We start from the raw sequence: 20,942 nt of genomic DNA, 5'->3' as shown, positions 1-20,942 counted from the left end.
ATTACTCATTATAATAAATTTTTGCAACATATATCTATATTAAGACAGACCATAACACAGAAAACTAATGCACATGATGAGTTATGTTTCTGCTTTCCATGTTTCAGAATGTTGAAATTATTCACTTTCTTAGCTGAAATCATCAGACTTATTTATCAGTCATTCAAAAAGGTGACTCTCACAGTGTTCAAAGGCAGTGTTTTGGAAGCATTATTTGCCTGTAAGAGTCACAGAATGCTAAGCAGATTTACAGCCTTGTACATAAGTTATCCTTGCTAATCTTTGCTTAAGTGTAAGATGAGTCCAATACGACAGCTAAGCAACTCTCAGTATTGTATTGAGTTACGCTTCATTGCTCATAGTGTTTTTTTGTTTTTTGTTTTTTGTTTTTTGTTTTTTTTTTTTTTTCTGGTAAATGATCAATCTCAATTTAGGTATTGGGGGAAAAAGAAAGATGAAAGAGGATGGAGAAAAGAAGGCCCTAATCTTCTCTCGATCCTCTGTAAAGCACAGCAATCTCCTGACATACCGATGTGCTCTGTGTTTAACTGGGCTGCAGAGATGTTCAATATATTTACAGTTCATATACTTCAGAGAACTGCCCTATAACTGTGGAAGTCATTTAAAATTCAGGTTACTTATGATCAAATATTTTACATTCTTTAATTATTCTTCAAAAGTCCACTCCTTCAAAAAAAGAAATATGAAGCATCAAATTCTACCTGCCTGCCACTGAATGTGTATAATTTGTAGGAACAGGAAAAAAAAAAATCAGTATTGACTGGTTTATACACTAATAAACTTTATCTAATCAACTTCTCTATCAGGTGAATAAGCTCAAATCTCTGTTCTTAGCATTTCATTCATTCATAAAAATAAAAAATAAATAAATGGTGTACCATTTTTAAAAGAATCCTGTTCTGTGTAGAAGGAAATAAACTAAGCTGAATGACCTCCCTACTCATAGCTGCTCTGGCAGAAGTTAGAGGCCACAAAAGAAGCTTTTACACCCAGAGTGTACCTGAGCTCTCTCTGGGCAGTAAAGATGCAATTCTCAAAGCCAAAAGTCCTCCCCAGTAACAATTTGCAGGAGTGAGTTGTCCAGATCTTGGACCTGCTAGCAAGAGCCTGCTCATCTTTTTCACTGTACTACCATGTAAGGGAAGAGGGGCAACCTCTAAAATAGCTACAGTACCATATTTTCAGATCTTTGTGGATTGTGTTCAGCCCTGGATTATACCCAGATACAAGCTGGAGAGCTGTTCAGAGCATGGGAATACAACAGTGAGCTTTGTCAACTGGTGGTTTATAAGACTATCAGCCCCATCTCTAATGGGAAGAAGTTACTCTCACATGCCTTTCCCTCCTACATTCATGGATTGCCTGCTCTGGGAAAACACCAGGAGGAAATGTCTTACTGACACCAGTACTACAGGACAAATCTTGAAGCCTCTGTATTTGAAACTGGTATAAAAATACCATTTTTTTTCAATTATATACCACTGGAAACTTAGTCTTCACAGTACAACCATCACATATTCAGCTGAAACCCAATAGCCAGTGCTGGACCTGTCAAACTCCTGTTGCATCAGCTAGCGGGTGACACTCTTTGAAGAGAGACCTTGAAATCAGAGCCGCTGTATAGCTCAGCTCACTGATAACTGATCTATATGAGATAGCATGACAAAATGTGAACAATAGTGCTTGACATCCCACATGTTATCACATGCCGGCTATGTTTGGATGGTGGAGCAGAATGACATGAAAAGAAATTATGCAGAGCATACTTTTCTTTCTGTGTGAGGCAAGTGACATTGTTTTGGCAGCTCAGTCTGACACAGTAAGTACAGTATCATATGTATTTTCTAATTTGAAGAGATATGCCAAACTGACAGAGAAAACTATTGGCTTCTTTTATTTCTGTTGGAGTCGCATGTATTTAAATTCAAAGTACACATAATTTGTGTGTGTTCACTTATAAATGATCTCATACACTAAACTCGAGACTATCACACTTGTTTCTTCAAAGGTGTAGGACTTCATTCCCTTCACCTAAATTTTCTCATCAGATTTAAAATAAACAAGAAGTAGAGCAAGAATGTGTATGATTATGGTTTCTTGTAAGAGTAACAATTGATAAACACAGAGCTATTTCCAGATCACCAACTGATAGCACTTTGCAGCCTCTCAATCAAGAGAAACAAGTGGCTAAATCACAGACATTGCAAAGTCCCATTTACCAGTGATCAATAGCCCTGGGATATGGCTTATGCACAGAAAAAGCTTTGCTTCCCTCTCCATTATGTGCTTGCTTACTCTAGCAATTAGACAACAGAAAACAGTGGAGGGGGAAGAGGAAAGAGTCTTTCTTTTCCCTATAGAAAAAAAATAATAATAATTTAGTTTTCCTTGGCAGAGTTTAATTTTTGATTCTTCTTTTTTCCCCTCCTTTTTAATTCTTATTCACTTAACTGCTTGTTTTTGTTCTTGTTGTTGTTTGTTGTTGTTGTTTTCCCATCTTTTTCCACTTCTTTTGCAGCTCTAACCTCAGCCTGAGAAAAATCTAGATGATTTTCACCCAAATGGCTATTTTCCTATTGAAACATATTCAGATCCTGGATTGCTTTTATTCACAACTTTTTGTTTCACATTCTTCTCTCTATGTGTTGTCCTGAGGAGTTCTCATTGCCCTTTGCACCTCATAGGGAATGAATGCTTCAAGTGAAAGCCCATCACCAGGGCCTCTTCTCAGCTGTTGCTGTTAACATGTAGACTGTGTGCCACCACCAAGTGTGCAGTGATCATGGCTCCATGCTCTTTGTCCACAGAAACCACTGCCACTTAATCCCATTGCCACAACCTGCCTTTTTACGTACACAATCTTACGTCCCAACAACATACTAACTACATTGCAATAGATGAGCTGTGTATGCGTTAACTCAGGAAGTCATTTGGTAAAATTAGCATTTAGAAGCAGGCACCAGTAGTTATTTCACACATTATTAACTTATATTACAATTCAAATAAGCTTACAGCTGGCAAAAAAAAAGTCTCTTCTGTAAAGTGATCTCAAACATAATAGGCTTAATCAGAGATAAATTAAATTAGTCAGTCATGCATACTACAGCATATTAGCACTGAGTAGTTATTAAATACATTTTCTGTTATCAGTTGTGCAGGCAATATTGTAGGCAAACAAAATGTATGAGAAACCAGTAAATAAACTTTATGTTTGGGAGGCTGCATGTTTGACATTTCAAAGTTTTTATCAAAATGTTACATGATCTTTACTACTATAACCGGCACCAGGTTAAGTCCCCATAAACGATTCGACTTCACTCCCAGGCAATTAGCCAAAAGCAGAGCAGACAGAACTAATGAATACCTAGACAGCAGATGTTCAGCGTGGTTTTGTGTTTTGGAGGGGATTTCTTCCATGGCAATTTTCAGAAAGAAAAGAGCATGCACGAATGAGTCATAGCTGGTACACAATTGATAAAGAGCAGACAGGCAACATTTCTATTTGTTATAAAATTAATCTTTGTGTTTAGGGCTTTTCAAAACTTATTTTCTCCTTCGCTTCCACTACTAGAGTTTGAAAAGGTCTTGCAATTGTGTGCAAATATTGAAAAGCATTGCTCTTGGCTTGCTGTTATCATAACTTCCTTTTGTATTGCTGTTATGGCAGCTTTCAGTTATCACTTTTATCTTCAGCTAAAAATTTGTGTGAAAAAGAAAGCAAACCTGCTCACACTTGCTTTACAAGAGGAATCATTACTTTTGTGATAGGATCCTAAAACCATACCTTGTTCTTTCATCAATCTTTCAGAAACCTATCAGTACAGTTCCTGGAAACATCATAACTTACTGAGCTTGACCCAGAAGACTTGGGAGCACATCTGACATTCTCTTACACTCTGCACATTTAAAACTCAATGTAAGGTGACAAGAACATTAAGCTGCCCACAGAGCAAAATGTGAAACTAATCAGTATCTGTTCTGAGCCACAGGTACAATAATTGGAAAATTAAAGCGCCCGTGAATTGCTAGGGCTGGCTGCATCAAAAAGCAACACCTTGAAATGATTAATGAAGACAAATGTATGCAACTATTTCTATTGACAACAGCTTCAGACAATTGCAGACTGAAAGAATAACACTATAGTTCTCATTTATTTTCCTCTGAAGCTCGCCCCCTTCCACAGATCTCCCGTTAGGAAACCTGTAAGCAATCACTAGTCACAAAGAGTTCTAATTGGAAGCTCCTTTAACTCAGAGATGTGGAAAAAATAGATCCTCTCTTGCACCTACTATAAGCACAACCTGTGTCAACTGTGTTACAGAAGACATCAGTCACCACAGTGGTATTTGACATCAGGCCCTTCACCCAAAAATGCTAAGGTGACCTGTAAAAGTCAAGTGACTCAACTAATATATGACGGCAGTGCTCAACGGACCTCTTAAGAAAGCCATTCACAGCAGTATGGTTTCAAAATGTGCCTTTCTTCTCTAGTGTTCCCACTACATCCATCAGTGACACGGGCAGTTCACTTGCTCGAGCAGGCTGTCCTAACATGCTCCATCACGGTTGGGGCTGCAGCCGTGGCCCTGAACCATGCAAGGGGGAAGCTCAGGAGATGGAGTGGTATTAAACAAGCTCTCTTAAAGAGTAAATTGCACATGTATATAATCAACGTCAATTAAGTCCCAAGCAGAAAAGATGAAACAATATCTATTTTTAAAGGGAACTTACTGTACTATGAGAGGATCCTGACTCCCAAGGCAGGCAAGGCTTTCACAGTATCTGTTATGTCAAAGCATGTCAGATGCTTGGGTGTCACATTGGAAAGAAAATTAGCACTACAGGCAAGGAGTATCAGTGGGGGTTGGAGAAAAAGAAAGGCTTCAACATTCTGAAGGCAATCTAAAACAAATGAAAAGTCCTGTATTCAGAACTTGCCATGACTATGCAATTACACATATATTCAGAGGGTAGGGAATGCAACTAACCGCCATGCCTTTATTGTCCACAAATACATGCAGCCACGCTATCCACGAAGCTGTGTCCATTTCTATACCCTCTCTGCACATGCTTTCCACTGCCTTTTCTTAGGAAGGTTGTGCTCAATCTGTTTGAAGTCAGGCAAGACTTTTAGCAAAAGTAATAAGAATGATTTGCAGCAGACAAGCAGAATTTCTTCACGTTTGTTTATTTCTATTTCCATTAGAAGTACTGTTTTGGATAAAAATGGACTTGTGATGATGCAGCTGTCTGAAAGCAGGATGTTCTCACACATTGCATTTTCTATCCTTTTCATTTACACACAATGGAAAAAATACAAAGGATTATTAAAAAAAAAATCACACATATATTTAAAGTACAGTTGTGAAAGAGAGACTATAAGAAATGTCTCTGTGCTCATAGAGGTCTACTTTATAATTCTGGGTAATAAAGGTGGCAGAGATGGGAACTGTAGTTTAACATCTAAAGCATAGGAAATCTGCCTTTATTCTGTAGTTCTACAAGAAATTTCTTGCATGACATTGGAAAATTCCTGACAAAAAACAGACAAACCTCCTTCTGGATTTGGATGCCATCATATATGGGGGAGGAAGGGGGAAAGCTTGAGCAACTGTAAGAAACTTTGCACAGGACTTCCAGAGATGCTGAGATCAGAATTTAGGAGCGTTTGGTGCATTGAGAACTGGCTGAATGGCCAGGCCCAGAGGGTTATGAACAGTGCCACAAAGCCCAGCTGAAGGGACAGGGGGCACCCTCAGCAAACTTGTAGAGGATGCAAATCTGGGGGGAGTGGATGATACACCAAATGCTTGTAATGCCATTCAGAGGAACCTCAGAAGAATGGCCAACAAATGGGCCAACAGGAACCTCATGGAGTTCGACAAAAAAAAAATGTCAACAGATGAATACATCAAGTCCTGCCCCTGAAGAGGAATAACCTCAGACACCAGTGCATACAGCAGAATGACTGTCTGGAAAGCAGCTCTGCAGCAAAAGACCTGGGGCACCTGGGGGACAGGTTTACCGTGAGCCAACCATGTCCCTTTGAAACAAAGGCCAACAGCCTCCTGGGCTGCATAAGGCAGAGGATCACCAGCAGACCGAGGGAGGTGATCCCCCTCCTCTGCTCAGCACTAGTGAGACACACCTGGAATGCTGGATCTGGCATTTGGTGTCCCAAAATGAGATAGACATGGACAAGTAGAGACCAGAAAAACGCCATAAAGATGATGAAGGGACTGAAACATCTTTGATAAGAGGAGAGGCTGAGTGAGCTGGGACTATTCTGCCCGAAGCAAAGTCTCAAGGGGATCTTATCCAGGTGGATAAATACCTGATGGGGAAGAATAAAAACGACTGAACAAAACTCTTGCCAGTGGTTCTCAGTGACAGGACAAGACACAAAAGGCACAAAATGAAATACAGGAGATTCCACTTAAACATGAGAAAGACTTTTTTTTTCTTTTTTACTATTATTTTTATTTTTATTTTTATATAAGTGTGATCAAGCACTGGGCAAAAGTTACCCAGACAGGCTGTGGCATTTCCATCCTTGAAGGTATTTAACATTCAATAGGACATGGACAACCTGCTGTAACTGAACTTACTCTCAACATCTCAACAAGGGGTTGGACCAGATGCTATCCAAGATGCCTGCCAGCCTCACAATTTCTGTGATTCTGTGAGGTTCTGCAACCAGCCAAAATTTCTGGAAATGAGGTCCAAAGGACTTCAGATTGTATACTCACACTTAGTAAACTTGAGTGTACCTGTTAGACTACGAGAGATTACACAGTTCCAACATATATACATCCTCTCCCCACATTTCGTGCCTGTCATTTCTTTGACTACACCTTTTCTTTCAAAGCAGCTAAAAATGGCAGAAGGTCTCCCATCCTTTCGAATTTATTAGTCTTGTGGCCTGAAAGAAGTCTGATAGAAGCCCCATCCCCCCTTCTTTTCCTTGCATGGTTGAGGTAGTTGGAGAGGGACCATAGTGGTTTTTTTTGTTTGTTTGTTTTCTTTACATGGTAGGAAAAGAGTCTAGCTTCCTCCTTTGCCTGGATTGTTTGGGAGCAGGGAAATCAGTGAATTTTACTGCTTAGCTGGACCTCTTCTGACTGGGAATAGGAAGGAGAAGCCACAAGGCTTTCACCTCTGCCCAGTCTGAAAAATTAAAGTAGTGGTCAGGGGGCAGCTGAATTTCTCATGGATTTGTGCAATTATACAGTGCAGTATATATGTGAAAAACAGAAAAGAAGACTGAGTTGGGGAAAAAAAGGATCAAAAAGTGACAGAAGAGGGGTAAAAAAGAGGACATAGTTATGACAGACATGGAGGGAAAAACACAGAAAAAGCACACTCAAAGGTACAACATGCACTTGACATCTGTTCCTCTTAAAGAAAACTATAAGGAAAGGAAAAATTGGTTGGCTTTCGTAACACTCTTTTTAGAGCATCCTCATCCCAAGGAGTTAGGTATCCTGAGGTACAATTTTGTAAGGCATGTCAAAAGTGCCAGAGCCACAAAACCATGATAAGCAAAGTTTGAAAAAATAGATATATATATTTATATTTTAAAGCTCTGCAAAAATGGATACTTTCTCGAGTACAGAGTCATAACCTACCAGCCATCATCGCCACTTGGTTTTTATTAAGTAGTACATGAATAAAAATCTCATCAGAGAAAAGGAAAAAGTTGTCCCTGAAAACTGATCTTGAAGCTTACATCATTGGTGCTCTGATATCCTACTCAAAGTGCAAAAACAAGCAATAAGTTATAAAGCTCTGAGTAGTCGCTTGATAGTCTCTTCTTCCATTATTCTGCGGTACTCCCTCTGCCCTCTTTGCTTCCGTAGTCATAGGATAAGACTTACAGAAAGAGATTCTTCTCCCACACAGATACTGCAATCTAGATAGTCTGATTTCCATTATCCAATTCGAATCCTGTCACCTCTTTCCATCCATAGTTGCTGAAACTTAAATTTCTTAACATTCATTTCCCAAATGTAACTTTCTCATTATTCAGAAGCATATTACTGACTTCATTTTGCACATGTTCTGTTTCTCCTATCCTAGCTAAAGCTTCTTTTAAAGAATATCTTCCCTTCTTAAATTTTTCCTTTACCCTAGAGGAGCACTTCATGTTATTAACTATGATATATTTTTCAAAATCACCTGAAACACTCCTCAAAACCTCACGTTCCACATTTCCTATTTTATGTCTGACATGCCTCTACTTTTAGATTCAGGAATTATAGAGTACCCCAGGGCTCTGATAAGAAGCATTCAGTGAAATGTATGAATGCTGCAGGATAAAAAATCCACTGTATAAACAGTGCCGGGACAGTTCATCAAAACTATAATACTCATAGAGTCTCTTAGCATAAACAGCAAGTAAATTACCCTATGCACATAGGTTTTATTGTCTGCTTGCAATGACTCTATCTTATTTTCACTATTAATAAAAAATATGGATTTGGAGAGGCATAAAGTGGGTTTAATGAAGAATTTTTTAAACTAATAAAATGATGGATCTACTAAGCAAATGCATCGATTTTGAATGCAGTGAAATAGTGAACACATTACAAAGCCCATGAACGTGTAGGCAGGCAAAGGTAATGTCAGTATTTCCCTTCACAGGCTCTGTTTTTCACTGGTTTCAGAATTTGGCCTGCAAACTCTCACTGTAAACTACATTTGGCACAGAACACTTCAGCCCGGGAGTATTTTGTTGCCACAAATAAATTTCGAAAACAAATACAAGCCATTTTTATGTGGTTAACTGTGCAAAAGACATTTTGCGTCTTTGATAGTGGCCTTCAAAACAATGGCTTTGACTTTTAAAAAACATGAAACTTGGCAAGTGATACAGAACTGCAACATCTAATCATTTGGGGCATTCTGAAGGAAAACGTGGCTAAACATAAATAAAGAGTTTGACTTAGCCACTTTATATATTTTTTCACAATAGTTACTGTTCTTTTTATATGTGAATATTTTTGAAGTTATCCCAGTTCTCCAAAGGAGATTTAAAGCATGTTTTAGCACTCCTCTTAGCATACAGTCGTTTAGACTTACAGTGGTTGTAAATGTGCTTTGAAGTGATGACACCGGAGAAAAATGACCCTCACAATCTCAGACAATCACTTGGCTAATCTGCATTGCCAAACTCAGTTTCAGTGTGTTTTTAGTATTGTTATAAGAAATGGACACTTTAACGTCTACATTCAGACACGCCCTTGCTGTCCAACTGTGACTTCACATGAGTTGTCTCATGTAAAATGTAAAATGTAAAAAAAAAAAAAAAAAAGTGTTTTTGCAAAAAAATCCCAGCTCTGAGTAATCAAATGGGATCTGAAAAGCACGTGGACATTTCTCTACCTGCATCCTAACAAGTGTCAAAGGCCTGGCAAACAAAATAAGCCATTATTTATACTCCAGCTACCCTGCTGATTTCTAAGCCTGTAGTCTCTCTGACAGCTGTGCAGACTTTTTGGCTTCAGCATATTTGCATAGGTGAAAATGATTAAAATGTAATAAACAACTCTGTTGCTGCTGTAGAAAAGGCAAAAGAAAACAGTTTCCTCCCTTTGTTGCATTCCTTCTATGCACTCAATAATAACAGAAAGACTGAACTTACTGTAGACACTGAAGTGAGTGGATGTGAGTCTACAGAAAGAGGGAAAGGACAGCTTGTAAGACATAACGTTTTACCTGTCAGAGTGTAAAGCACAAATAGGTATCCAAACCTCAAGCTCCTGCACACACACACACACGCCAACCAAAAAAAAAAAAAAAAAGAGGTAGACGATTCCATGTCACTACTACTAACTGCTTTTTTTTTTTTTTTTTTTTTTTTTTTCTGCCTGCCTCTGTGGTACAGGCAGCAGAAAGGGACATGTGCATATATGACATTTACTCAATCCTTGTCCTACCAATAATAACATATAACCACCTCCTCTGCCAGTGCAAGCTAAAATGCCAGGTTCTGTGTTGGGGCTAATCAGGTATAAGCACACAATCTCTCTTCTGCCACTCTTTACTTCAAGGACACTGACCTCAGAGAATTATTGTTGAACTACCAAGAAATAATTCAATATTGCAAGGAATTAAACCTCTACAAATTAAACCTACCAGAGCTCACCTGTCTGTGAGGCCTGAACTCTGGAGCATTTTGTAAAGACACCTTTTAAGAGAGTATAGTCATTCTCCTGTGATGGAGAGAGCCTGCAGCTATGGGAAGAGTATCCAGATGCAGCTGTGCTTGCATTTAAGTGGATGGGAGTGTGCCAAACAGCTTGTCATCAATGGGAAAATGTGATATCAGAGAGTTCTGGCAGCTTGGCAGCCCCACATCCACCACCAGACACCTGCAAGATATCTGTGTATCCTTTTGACTCTATAGCATGGATGGATGGATGGATGGATGGATGGATGGAGAGCTTTGTAAGACAATGTCTCTGGTGGCTAGGGCAGATACACGTGGTGCATCTGGAAGATGGACAAAAGGTGTTAGCAGCGCCAAGCATATTTTCTGGTGACTAGTCATGGTGTATATAGTCAATGCCTTTAAGAATTCAAATTGTTAAGACTACTGGATAAGGATTTTCTCAGTACAGAAAGGGGATACCTGAGAAGTATTTCTGAAGAGCTAGTGGAAAATGCAGGCTTCTGAGAGGGTGGCTGTGGCTGACTGCTTTTCAGTGTCACATGAAGGATTATTCTTTCTGGTGAGGTTGGGCTGGATTAGGTGGTTTGTTCAGGGTTGGCAGGAGTGTTTTAGCAACCAGTGCCAAGACTGGAATAAATTGGAGCACAGCTATACTGAAATGAATTAAAATGCCCAGATATTCAGGAGCTCCAACAGCCTTCTGGGGTTTGTGTTATCACAAAAAAAAAAAAAAAAAAAAAAAAAAAAAAAAAACCTTCAGTGACATTTTTTCTTCAGCATTAGGAAAAATATATTTTTTAATGTATGTAAAATAACAGCATTTAAATGTACATTCTATCTCTAGGCTGTATTGAGCTTTATTTAATACTTGTATTTAAACAGAAATGGCTCATTAAGGAATATTTTATTTTGCTGTGACAAGTGATAGAAACATGCAAAGAATCACATGGAATGCATGGAATAACAGAGATCTTCACTTAAATAGTCATATCAAGACTTTACGAAGTTTTGAGACTACAGCTATTTCTTTGGTTACTGTGTCTCTGTGTCTTTTTTTTTTTTAAATTAGTTTATATTTACATAGTGCTTATACCATTAATGTATGTTTTGGTTCACAGATGCATTCATTAGTGGGAATAATTGATTTACATGTATATTTATGAACTAGTGAGTTACTAGCCTGATCTTTAAAGGGGTGCCCATTACTTGCAAGTCTCATAAACTTCAGTGTTGAGCTGTGGAAATTAAAGACCTGCAGAAGGCAGGGAGGAGTGCTTGTAGCAGTTTGTTTTGGTGTTCACATATCCATATGAACTGCAGAATGAGAATAGACAATTAAAAATTCTTAATACAGCATAGTGCCAAAACCAATGACACAGAAATATTTTTCTGGTGAGTTTACTTCGCAGTCATTTAAAAGGAACAGTAAAAAAAAGTAGAAAGAAATTAATGATTGAAGGCAAGTTATGTTGCGAATGTGCTTTTCCTTAGAAAGCTGTCATTGTATATAGAGGTGAAATAAATGCCTGCAAGTAAAGAAAATACATACCGGTATTTTAAATATTATGCTTATGTTTTATTATGTCCTATTTTTTAAATTATCTACCATAAAATTATTATTTATTCTTCTATTATGACTACCAAGCTACACTGCAACAAACAGGACTTATTGCTATACAAAGACATCTTATTTCATGTACACAGGAAGAAATATGTCTTCTCAATACTTCCTGGGGATGCAGTCCAAGTGTGTGGTCATCATGCTTTAAATCACAGGTTAACATGAGAATGTATGTAAAACATTTCATTTTCTATTATTATTTCTTAAAATATTTGTCAGTAGCATTTTTTCCTTTTTTTTTTTTTTCCCCACTTTTGATTTTCTGCCACTTGTGGCAGTGCACTGCTTTGATTTCAGTTATTTTTTAAAGTAAATAAATAAGGAAATAAATAAAAGAAAACTCACCCTAGAAGCAGTGATTTGCTAGGGAGAGACAGAATATACCCAAGAGAATCAAACTGCAGAACATACGCCTTCTCCATAATGAATCTCCAGATCCTAGGCAATTGCAATTACAGTACCCTTCCACAGCAGGAACCCCTGTTGTTATTGATAACTTTTATAGTTATTGTCATGTCGAGAGGCTCCCAGAAGGTCTGATATTGTAAAACTGAGCCAGGCTGGATTGAAAATGGAAGCAAGTAAAAGCCTGATATTTCTGCCTCCCCTTAGAAACAACTTCCAACATCAAGATGTGAAGAACACCAGAAAGCAAGTTATGGCACAGGGCTGGGTAAACTGCTAAAAAACCTCCCATCTGAAAGTACGGATTCTATTCTTGCATCTTGAACTTCAGTGAAAGGAAACGTACATAAAATATTCTATTCAAAACATTCTAGTGGTACGTATAAAATAAAACTGTATTTGTGGCTTAGAACTTTACTAACCATGAAGGTTGAAGTTTTCCATGTTGCGTGTCTGCCTCAGGCTATTCTCCATGGTCTGTTCTCTGTCAATCCTCCCTGTTCTCAGCAGATCAAAAATTAAAAACAACTTGTGCTAGTTCATCTAAACAATTGTGTTATTTCTCAGAACAAGGTTGATGGAGACTTTTTTTTTTAAATGTATATTTTCTTTTGTTAAAATGTTCCACTGTCTCCAGAAAGACAAGCATACTGAGCAGGATCAAGCAAGGTTGCATTTGCTAAGTTTCTGAAAATCTATTCAAATTTGTCTCCATAGAGCTGAGGTCTATGAACACAACTGTTCTTTGTGTGTCCTCAGCAGAGAATTCATACATGTGAGACTTCTGGTTACACCAAATTCTTCTCCCTGATGTCTGCACCTGAATGTGTTGCAGCCCATGAAGTTGCAGTCCTCCAACTGCATCTTCATGTACCAAATGAAACTTGCTTCTAGACCTCTCCTATTCATTCATCATGGATTCTTCTTTGACCATGATTTTTTTTTCCTTTGTGCCAACTCATCTCTGTATTAATGTCCAGTCAACACAGGAGAAAAGGAAACCCTAGATAGTATTCATGTGTCCTAGCTTTTGCTGCCTAAAACAGGAGACATTCAGATTTGGAATAAACCCTTTTCAGTCAACGGAGAGAAGAGGTTCTTCCTGTGGAATACCTGATCTCAGGTGATTGTCTTAGATTTATTTGATCTCAGCTGTTTATTTTAAGATGGTACGAGTTGTCCCTAAAAATGCTAAATTCTCTTCAAAGAATATAGAGGAAGCTCTGAAAGGCTAGCTCAAATATGAGTGTCAATGTTTTAGGTGACTGCAGTAGAGCAGAGTAAGCCTACATATCCTGGCTGAGTGCAAAGAAATAAATAGCAGATGGAAGAGAGACTAAGGTGAATCAAAGATGTAAGGACAGTCCAGACTCAGAAAGGAAGAAAAAGAAAAAGAAAAAAAAAAAAAAAAGTAAGGAAATGTTGAGTGGCAGAACCAACATTTTGAAAGATATAAAAATCACCCAACTCTGTAAGTAGTAGTTACGTATCTCTCTCCAGAGCCTTGAACTGATCTTAGACAGCTTGAGTTCTCACATTCCTCTGTTTTTACAAAATACCTCTGAAACTCACAAGGAAAATGACTGTCTTAGTCTTTCTTTAACGTCTGGTGTCCATGAAGGGCAGACAGCTTATTATTACCATCAGCTTCTTGACTAACTCAAATGGAAGAGATATGAACTGTGAATCAGGACATTTCAGTCTATGGTTAGCCTGTGAGAGCACTTTGTAAAACACCTTTTCTTAGTTTGTATGTGAAAAGAAGATACCTTTAAAGAATCTTAAGTCAAGCTCCCCCCAGGATGTAAGCCATATCCCGGTACAGGCAGTTTTTACTAGATCTTCTATAATTATGATATAGATTATCCATGGGATTGTATGTTAATGTCTGCTGCATTCAGCAGTCCAATACAGGTTGCTTTTATTGCCTAGGTTTACTCTGCAAAGTGAAGATGACTTATTTCCAACAGGACCCAAAGCTACTTACTTGAAGAAGACCAAAAGTATTTCAGGAATAAGGGGTTGAACCACAACAAAAAGAATTTATATGAAGGCAGTGAGGGAGAGACATTTTTTTCTACATTTGGCAATTAGAAGTTCTCTCTTGGGTGTTGCATGAAGTCATTTTGAGTTTGGGGTGATGTGGCAGGAGCATAGCTGTAGACTGAAATAATCACATATTGTGTTTTGAACATACAAAATGCTATGAGAATGTGCTGTACTCTGAAGTACCAAAAATATCTTGAAAAATCAATATCCCAGCCTGGACACCAAAAGTAGGTCAATGTATTTGGTAAAGCTCAACTGGGAGAGATGTGTGCTGGGAATTTCAGTGTTTCAGCCCTCCTGTTAACCTCGGAGGTGGTTGATTTCCAGATGACTGAAACTGGTTTAACCTCTGTTAAGCAAGCTTCTATTTCCCATCTGCATAAGACAGATAAAATCTTGTCTTTGTTCCACTCTTTTTCTGCTTTGTCTGATCTGACTGATTTTATTTATTTATTTATTTATTTATTTTTAACCAGGAACTTTGTATCTGAGCAGCACTTAACACCTCTCTTATTGCTTAATATGCTTTGCTAATCGATATCTGTAAGGCAGTATAAGTGTGGTTCATCTTGCTGAACGATGGACATTTGCAAAGCAGATATTTACATTTAAGGCACTTGTCTGAGGCTCTTTTTACAGAGACAAGAGAGAAATAAGTGGGTTTTGGCAGTCAATTCATCTGACCTATTTTAGATAGCTCTCGTGATATGAGACAAACAGCATCTGAGACGTGCCTATTTCTCTCCTCTAGCTATGCAGAGGACTTTGGGCAAGTACATCCATCACAGACATCTGCATTGGAGAGGTCCAAATGTGGGCAAAATGAAACCCATCGGTTGCTTGCCCTTATAAATAGAGAGACCAGATTCATTGCAATGAAATAGTTTTACACAGCGGTAAATTTATCTCAGGATTTTTAACATTTTCATACACCTTAAAATGTTCTACTCCTTTTCCCCTGTTGTCCTTATCTTAGACAGATTTAGGATATTGAACATGCACAGATAAGCCTCCATGACTACCTGCTTTGACAGATACATAGATAAGAATGTACTGTTAAAGAGATTTAGCAAGGTTGAGGTATTTAGGAATGGCTTTAAAGGTGCTTCAGAAGTGGTTTACTACCACAAAGGCATCATTAAAGTATTTATTATTTTTTCTACTTCTTATGAGGTAAGGGGTAAGAAGGAAGAAAGGAAGAAAGCAAGGGGATATAAATACAAAAGCTCAACATTAATTTAATGTGAAAAGTAAGAAATAAAGCATGGGGGTATGGCCACAAAATTCCCAGTGTAATTATTATTAATACACACCTATAATTTCTATAATTGTATTTTCTTTTTCTACTCTAATTTCTTTTTTCTTTTTTTTTTTTCTCATTTTTCTTCTTAAATGCAATCCCTTGAACTTTTCATTATTATTATTATTTTTTTTTGTATATCATGAAAAGGATTATGTAACCTAGAGAATGAAATGTTAAGAAATATTTAATTTTTTCTCTCCAGTTTTCTAATTGAGTAATTGAACTGTCACTGAAATTATTAGAATCATATAATCATAGAATCATTTACATTAGAAAAGACCTTCAAGATCTTCAAGTCCAACTTTCAACCTGACCTACTGAGTCCCATCACTAAACCATGTCCTTCAGTGCCACAAACTGGGGACCTTTCACGTATTCAGAGAGATTATCTTGAGGAGATTTTAAGTAACATCTTTAAAGAAACAATGTATTTTCAGTACTCAGAAAAGGTAATTAAGCCTTTTTTTTTAATCACTTGAGTTTTTAACAAAGAAAACAAAACAAATTCATGACTGTATTTTATAAAAGCCTACTCATGAGATAGAGCTTGAAAAGAAAAATATTGTTTTCCTTTAGTAAGAACCAAGAAGTTCTGATTTTGCAGTAATGCAATTTAATAAAATTTAATAAAATGTCCAAGGACACAAAAACACCCAATACTCCCAGAATTTCACTTTACCTTCTGTATGAGAAAGGTCTCTCACTTCTTTGTTCAGTCACCAGTTATCTGTTGAGAGAGCAAGCAGGTGAGCTTCTTCAGGCCAAACTTACAAAGCATTTCTTCATACACCATTTCATGCATTTTACTTTTTACTGAGCGTTATCATTTCAAACGGAAAATACCATACAATTCAAAACAAAGAAGAGATGTTCCTTTGTTTCTGCTGAACAGCATCCTGATACCTTCTCCTGCAGTAGAACTGCTCTAAACTTTCTGATACTGTATCTTCCATTTTAGTCCACAGCAGATCTGCTACTCAGCAGATGAATCAGGTACTAAAGACAATTTCATGCTCATCAATCACTAGTGAACACTGAGGGTCTTAATTTTCTAAAGGAAATCCCAACAGGCTGCAGAAAACAGCTTTCTCCAGTTTGCTTTTTTTTAAAAAAAAAAAAATTCTGAGAGAAGTATTTAACTTACATTCACTCTTACTTCTGTGCAAGACATGCATATTTGAAGCAGTAATTTCAAGTAACTGATATGCTATTACATGTATATAAATTGTTACAAATTTGCAGATGTTGGTTTTCTAATCTAACCACTGTCAACGTCTTAACTACAAAAGACTGAGTGAGAATCTGTAAAATATTTTGTAATGAAAGCTGAAATCCTTCAAAAATGTAAAAATGTTAGTCCCCTGGGTGAAAAAAAATAAATCTTACTCAGTACCATAAGGTTTCATTGTGCTAATTTATGACTATGCAAACATGATGCACATACATAAAAGATGCTCAAAGGGAGAATCTTCTGTTATCCCTGAATGCAATTTCAGGGACAGAGAAAGGAAGCCATACGTGGGATGCAACTGTGTGGTTAAGGTTTTCGTATTTTATGTGAGACTAGTCTAAACAATCACACATGATGCAAAAGTCACATTTATTTTTACAGGTTTCCAGGAGTTGTATACTGATGCACGTATAAGGGAACATGAGAGAAACACCTGGAATTCATTTCTTTCACCATGAAAGTAGGGCAAAATCTTGTATTTTATTCAATAATGGAAAGAGATTATTAATTTCTTTTCTGTAAGGTTGCAGAAAAAAAAAAAAAGGTACATAGCAGACAGTACACAAAAGTTTTATGAATACTCTTATTTACACTGTGCTTAAAAAGAAACGTCTGTGGCTGTTTTATAGTTTCTTTGTTTGCAGACTAAATTTATCTGGTTTACAGGTTCTTTCTGAAAAATAGCTGAAGCATAAAACTCATCCTAGAAATTTGTTCAGTAGTTGTCCTTCTGCTAACAGATACCTGGACAAGCTACAACAATTGAAGAGGACTGCAGTTCTTCGAAAGAGCAGTGGAAAAGCTGGGAGGCAAGAATTAAAATATGAGGAAATTAATTTCCATAACACAGCTGATAGTGAAAGATAGCTATTTGTGCAGTGGCTGCAGTTTCTAAAGAACTGCTTTGTGAACTCCTGGGTTGCTGTGCTGAAGCTCTCAGTACGAAGCCTGGGATGAGCACTGACCACTGCAATGGTGTCCTTACTGCTCTCATGTTTCTAAACAGCTTGTGCTCAATGCTGGACCAACAAACCTATCTACACAAAGTCTTAATGTCATCCAGCTCCAGTGAAGTGCAGGATTGGGCTAAGAGGCCACGGAAGCTGTATATGCCTAGAGTGGTGAAAGAACTTCATCTGCTTTGCAAACAAGCCAGTCTTCTGCATGTCTGTGTGCATATACCCACGCAGATACAGATACATGAGAGCTTCTAACTTCCCAGCAGTAAATCCTTGCTAAAAACACTCTTTAAATGGTGTGTGCACTGCAATTGTGCCCCAATTCACTTCTCTCTTTGATGCAATAACATAGTAATAGGTAAATGGAGCAAATCTACTTCAACACATTTGTTACTGAGAAGCACATTTCTGGGAGAGGCTACTCAAGCAGCCTGGATCCTTATCAAACTTTCTTCTTGATGCTGGGATCTTACCAGCCCACTCATAGCACACTTGGAATCACTAAGAAAGCCTCCTTGTATATGTTTCCAGTTGAATATTTACCCGTGTTTTAATGGAGGTTTGGGACATTGCAAAACATCCAGGTGGCTGGAAAGCCTAAGAACAGAAATCAACTGCACATCATAACAGACATATTTTCATGAAAGACTTGACATAAGGAGAAAAAGAGCAACACAGGTTTGGAACAGGATAAATATAAAATGTCATAACTCATCTTTGCATTTAGGTGAGCCATCAAATCTTATGCTCTGAAGCCATAGGGGACAGACGACAACATCAGGGTTGCTGCCTTGTAAAAATGATAGTGAAGTTTTTGCCCTTGATGAGGCTCTGGTGTATAATGTTTGTGTAAGAGAGCAGGCATATACATCCTCATAACCATGAAAGCTGCACCAAGATATGTGAGATGCATTTCAGTAACTCTCTAGCCTACCACTGAACCACCTGGAAGGCCTGAAGTTGCCTCTTTAGGCATTTCAGAGGAGTAAAGCCAAGACAATCTGGCTAGGCCACTCTCAATCACCTTTGAAAGGTCATGGAGACATAGAGAATAAGACGGTGATCAGGAGTAGTCAGCATGGATTCATGGAAATAAATCATGCTTAACCAATCTGATAGCCTTCTCTGATGGGATGACTGGCTGGGTGGATGAGGGAAGAGCAGTGGATGTTGTCTACCTTGATTTCAGCAAGGCTTTCAACACTGAAGCACAGCAAGTTCCAGCTAAATATGAGGAAAACCTTCTTTACTGTGAAGGTGAAAGAGCATTGGGACAGGTTGCCCAGAGAGGTTGTGGAGTCTTCTTCTCTGGAAATATTCAAAACCCACCTGGATGTGATCCTGTGCAATGTGCTCTAGGTGACCTTGCTTGGCACAGGGTTTGGACTGGGTGACCTCCAGAGGTCCCTTCCAAACTCAACCTTTCTGTGATCTGTTCTTTGCAATGGATGGCACTCAGGCCTGGGGGTTGTGCTGCTGCATTCCAGGATGCCCATGGGGATGTTCTTGCTACAAAGTGACCCTTGGCAACAATGGGCATGAGTTCTTCCCTCAGTCCTTTGGCAATTTTTCAGTGGGTTCTGACAGGGAGTCTCAATTAATAAAATTGTGTTTCACCAGTAAGGCTGATTAAATATCTTTATTTACAGATTCTACTGCAATTGTTTTACCCTCCTAATGGTCTCCAGTTTTTGGTCTCAAAAGTCTTTTTACCTTTTCTATTGATCTCTCTTCTTCTTGAAGAATGCCCTCATTCTCCCCCATTAATGCATTCTGGGTTTAAAAACTTCTGTGTCTCTTGTAGGGGTGGTAGTATGTGCCATGCTTTTGCTAGGTCACCATCCCAGGACGATCCAAGAATTTTTATAGTTGTGTCTTGAAAAATGATTTCTCTCCTTGCCTGGTCCTAGAAAGCTTCTTCAAGTGTCTAGGATGGGTGTGATTGACTCTAGCCTTATCAGGTGAGGGAGAAGCAGCACAAATGGGTTCTGTACATTCTTTTATTTTGTTCCCTTATCTCATAGCAAGAAAACATAATTTAAACAGCGTTAATGTCATTATCTTTTGTTGGTTTCAACTGAACATTTATTCCACAACTTGGGAAATGTCAATAAGCCTTCCTTATTTTCCCATTTCTCAGGGATAGGAGGCTTCATAATCAGCACACCAAGTTCTGCATCTTCATTATTTGTCTCCCAGCTAAGTCCAAGGCAAAGGGATTAATAAAATCTCTGGAATTATGCTTAATTTAGTGGATGATACCCATTAGTTGTTCTCAGACACATTCACTGCATGACTTGATACATATACTTGACTCCAGATCCATGCAGATTCAAAGTTGAGCTCAACAGCTCTGCAACAAGATGAGGTTTGCTTGGTCCCCATGTCTCTATAATGGAGTCAGAAACCGTGCCATATTTCCAAATTCTTTGATTCTCCACTTCTTGGCCAGTAAACCTTGAAATCCTGCAATAGCTGATGGCACCATAGCCAGAAGCCACAAGAGAACTGATGTTCTCAGCAGACCGAGATCATTGCTTTCCCTTGTTCTTATAGCTAATCAAATCCCACACATTCCAGGTGAAATATTTCCAGTTCGTCACACTGGCATTTTCCACATCGGCTGAAAAACTTTTGCCTGTTTCTGGTATTAGATAGTAATCGTGTGATACTGATATTCCTGCTCGTGTTCTTTTCAGCTGTTACTTCAACCTGTCTTGGTTGTGCAATGGCCAATGCACTGGCATACACTGCTGAGAATGATTTTGGCTTTGTAAACAGAACATGCAGAACTACTCTATTGACAGGTGAAAAGGAATAGAGAGCTTGCATTTAGCTATGTTGACTCTGCTGTGCTAACACAAATAAAATACAAGGGGAAAAAAAGAAAAAAAAAAAAAGCTTTACTTTTTTCGCTAGCATTTGAAGATAGCGTACTGAATACACTCTGGGATTAGATCTCCCGAGTCAAATAGTGCTGTATTTACCAACACTTTTCAGAGAAGAATGGCATTTTAAGTGATGCTTAGCAACACGCATCCTCCATTCTATTCTGTCTATTAGTTTTAACACTTTTCATGTTTACCTTTCGTTTTGAGTGCAAAATACACGGGAGAAAAAAAAAAAAAAAAAACATTCATAGTTGGAATGCCGGCATGTTCGGATAGCACTAGGCACAG

The 20,942-nt window shown here is 38.1% G+C and overlaps 1 protein-coding gene across 10 annotated transcripts in view; it reads right to left on the bottom strand.

The window, feature by feature from the left end:
• ENOX1 (ecto-NOX disulfide-thiol exchanger 1) overlaps positions 1-20,942 on the bottom strand; it is a 360,411-nt gene that overhangs the window by 174,588 nt on the left and 164,881 nt on the right. For 8 of the 10 annotated variants that reach the window (XM_068675336.1, XM_068675334.1, XM_068675281.1 and 5 more), the window contains one exon: positions 16,253-16,300. The exons of 1 other annotated variant lie outside the window; for it this stretch is intronic. The gene's annotated coding sequence lies outside the window, so the exon portion shown is untranslated. Of the gene's footprint in view, positions 1-4,752; positions 4,878-16,252; positions 16,301-20,942 lie in introns of those variants that run through there. One more of the 10 variants, XM_068675297.1, reaches the window with a different exon arrangement.

The sequence above is a fragment of the Anas acuta genome, chromosome 1, assembly GCF_963932015.1.
Source record: "Anas acuta chromosome 1, bAnaAcu1.1, whole genome shotgun sequence".
Taxonomy (NCBI): Eukaryota; Metazoa; Chordata; class Aves; order Anseriformes; family Anatidae; genus Anas; species Anas acuta.
Note: the sequence above shows the minus strand (reverse complement) of the source record. Positions and strands in the feature narration are given on the sequence as shown.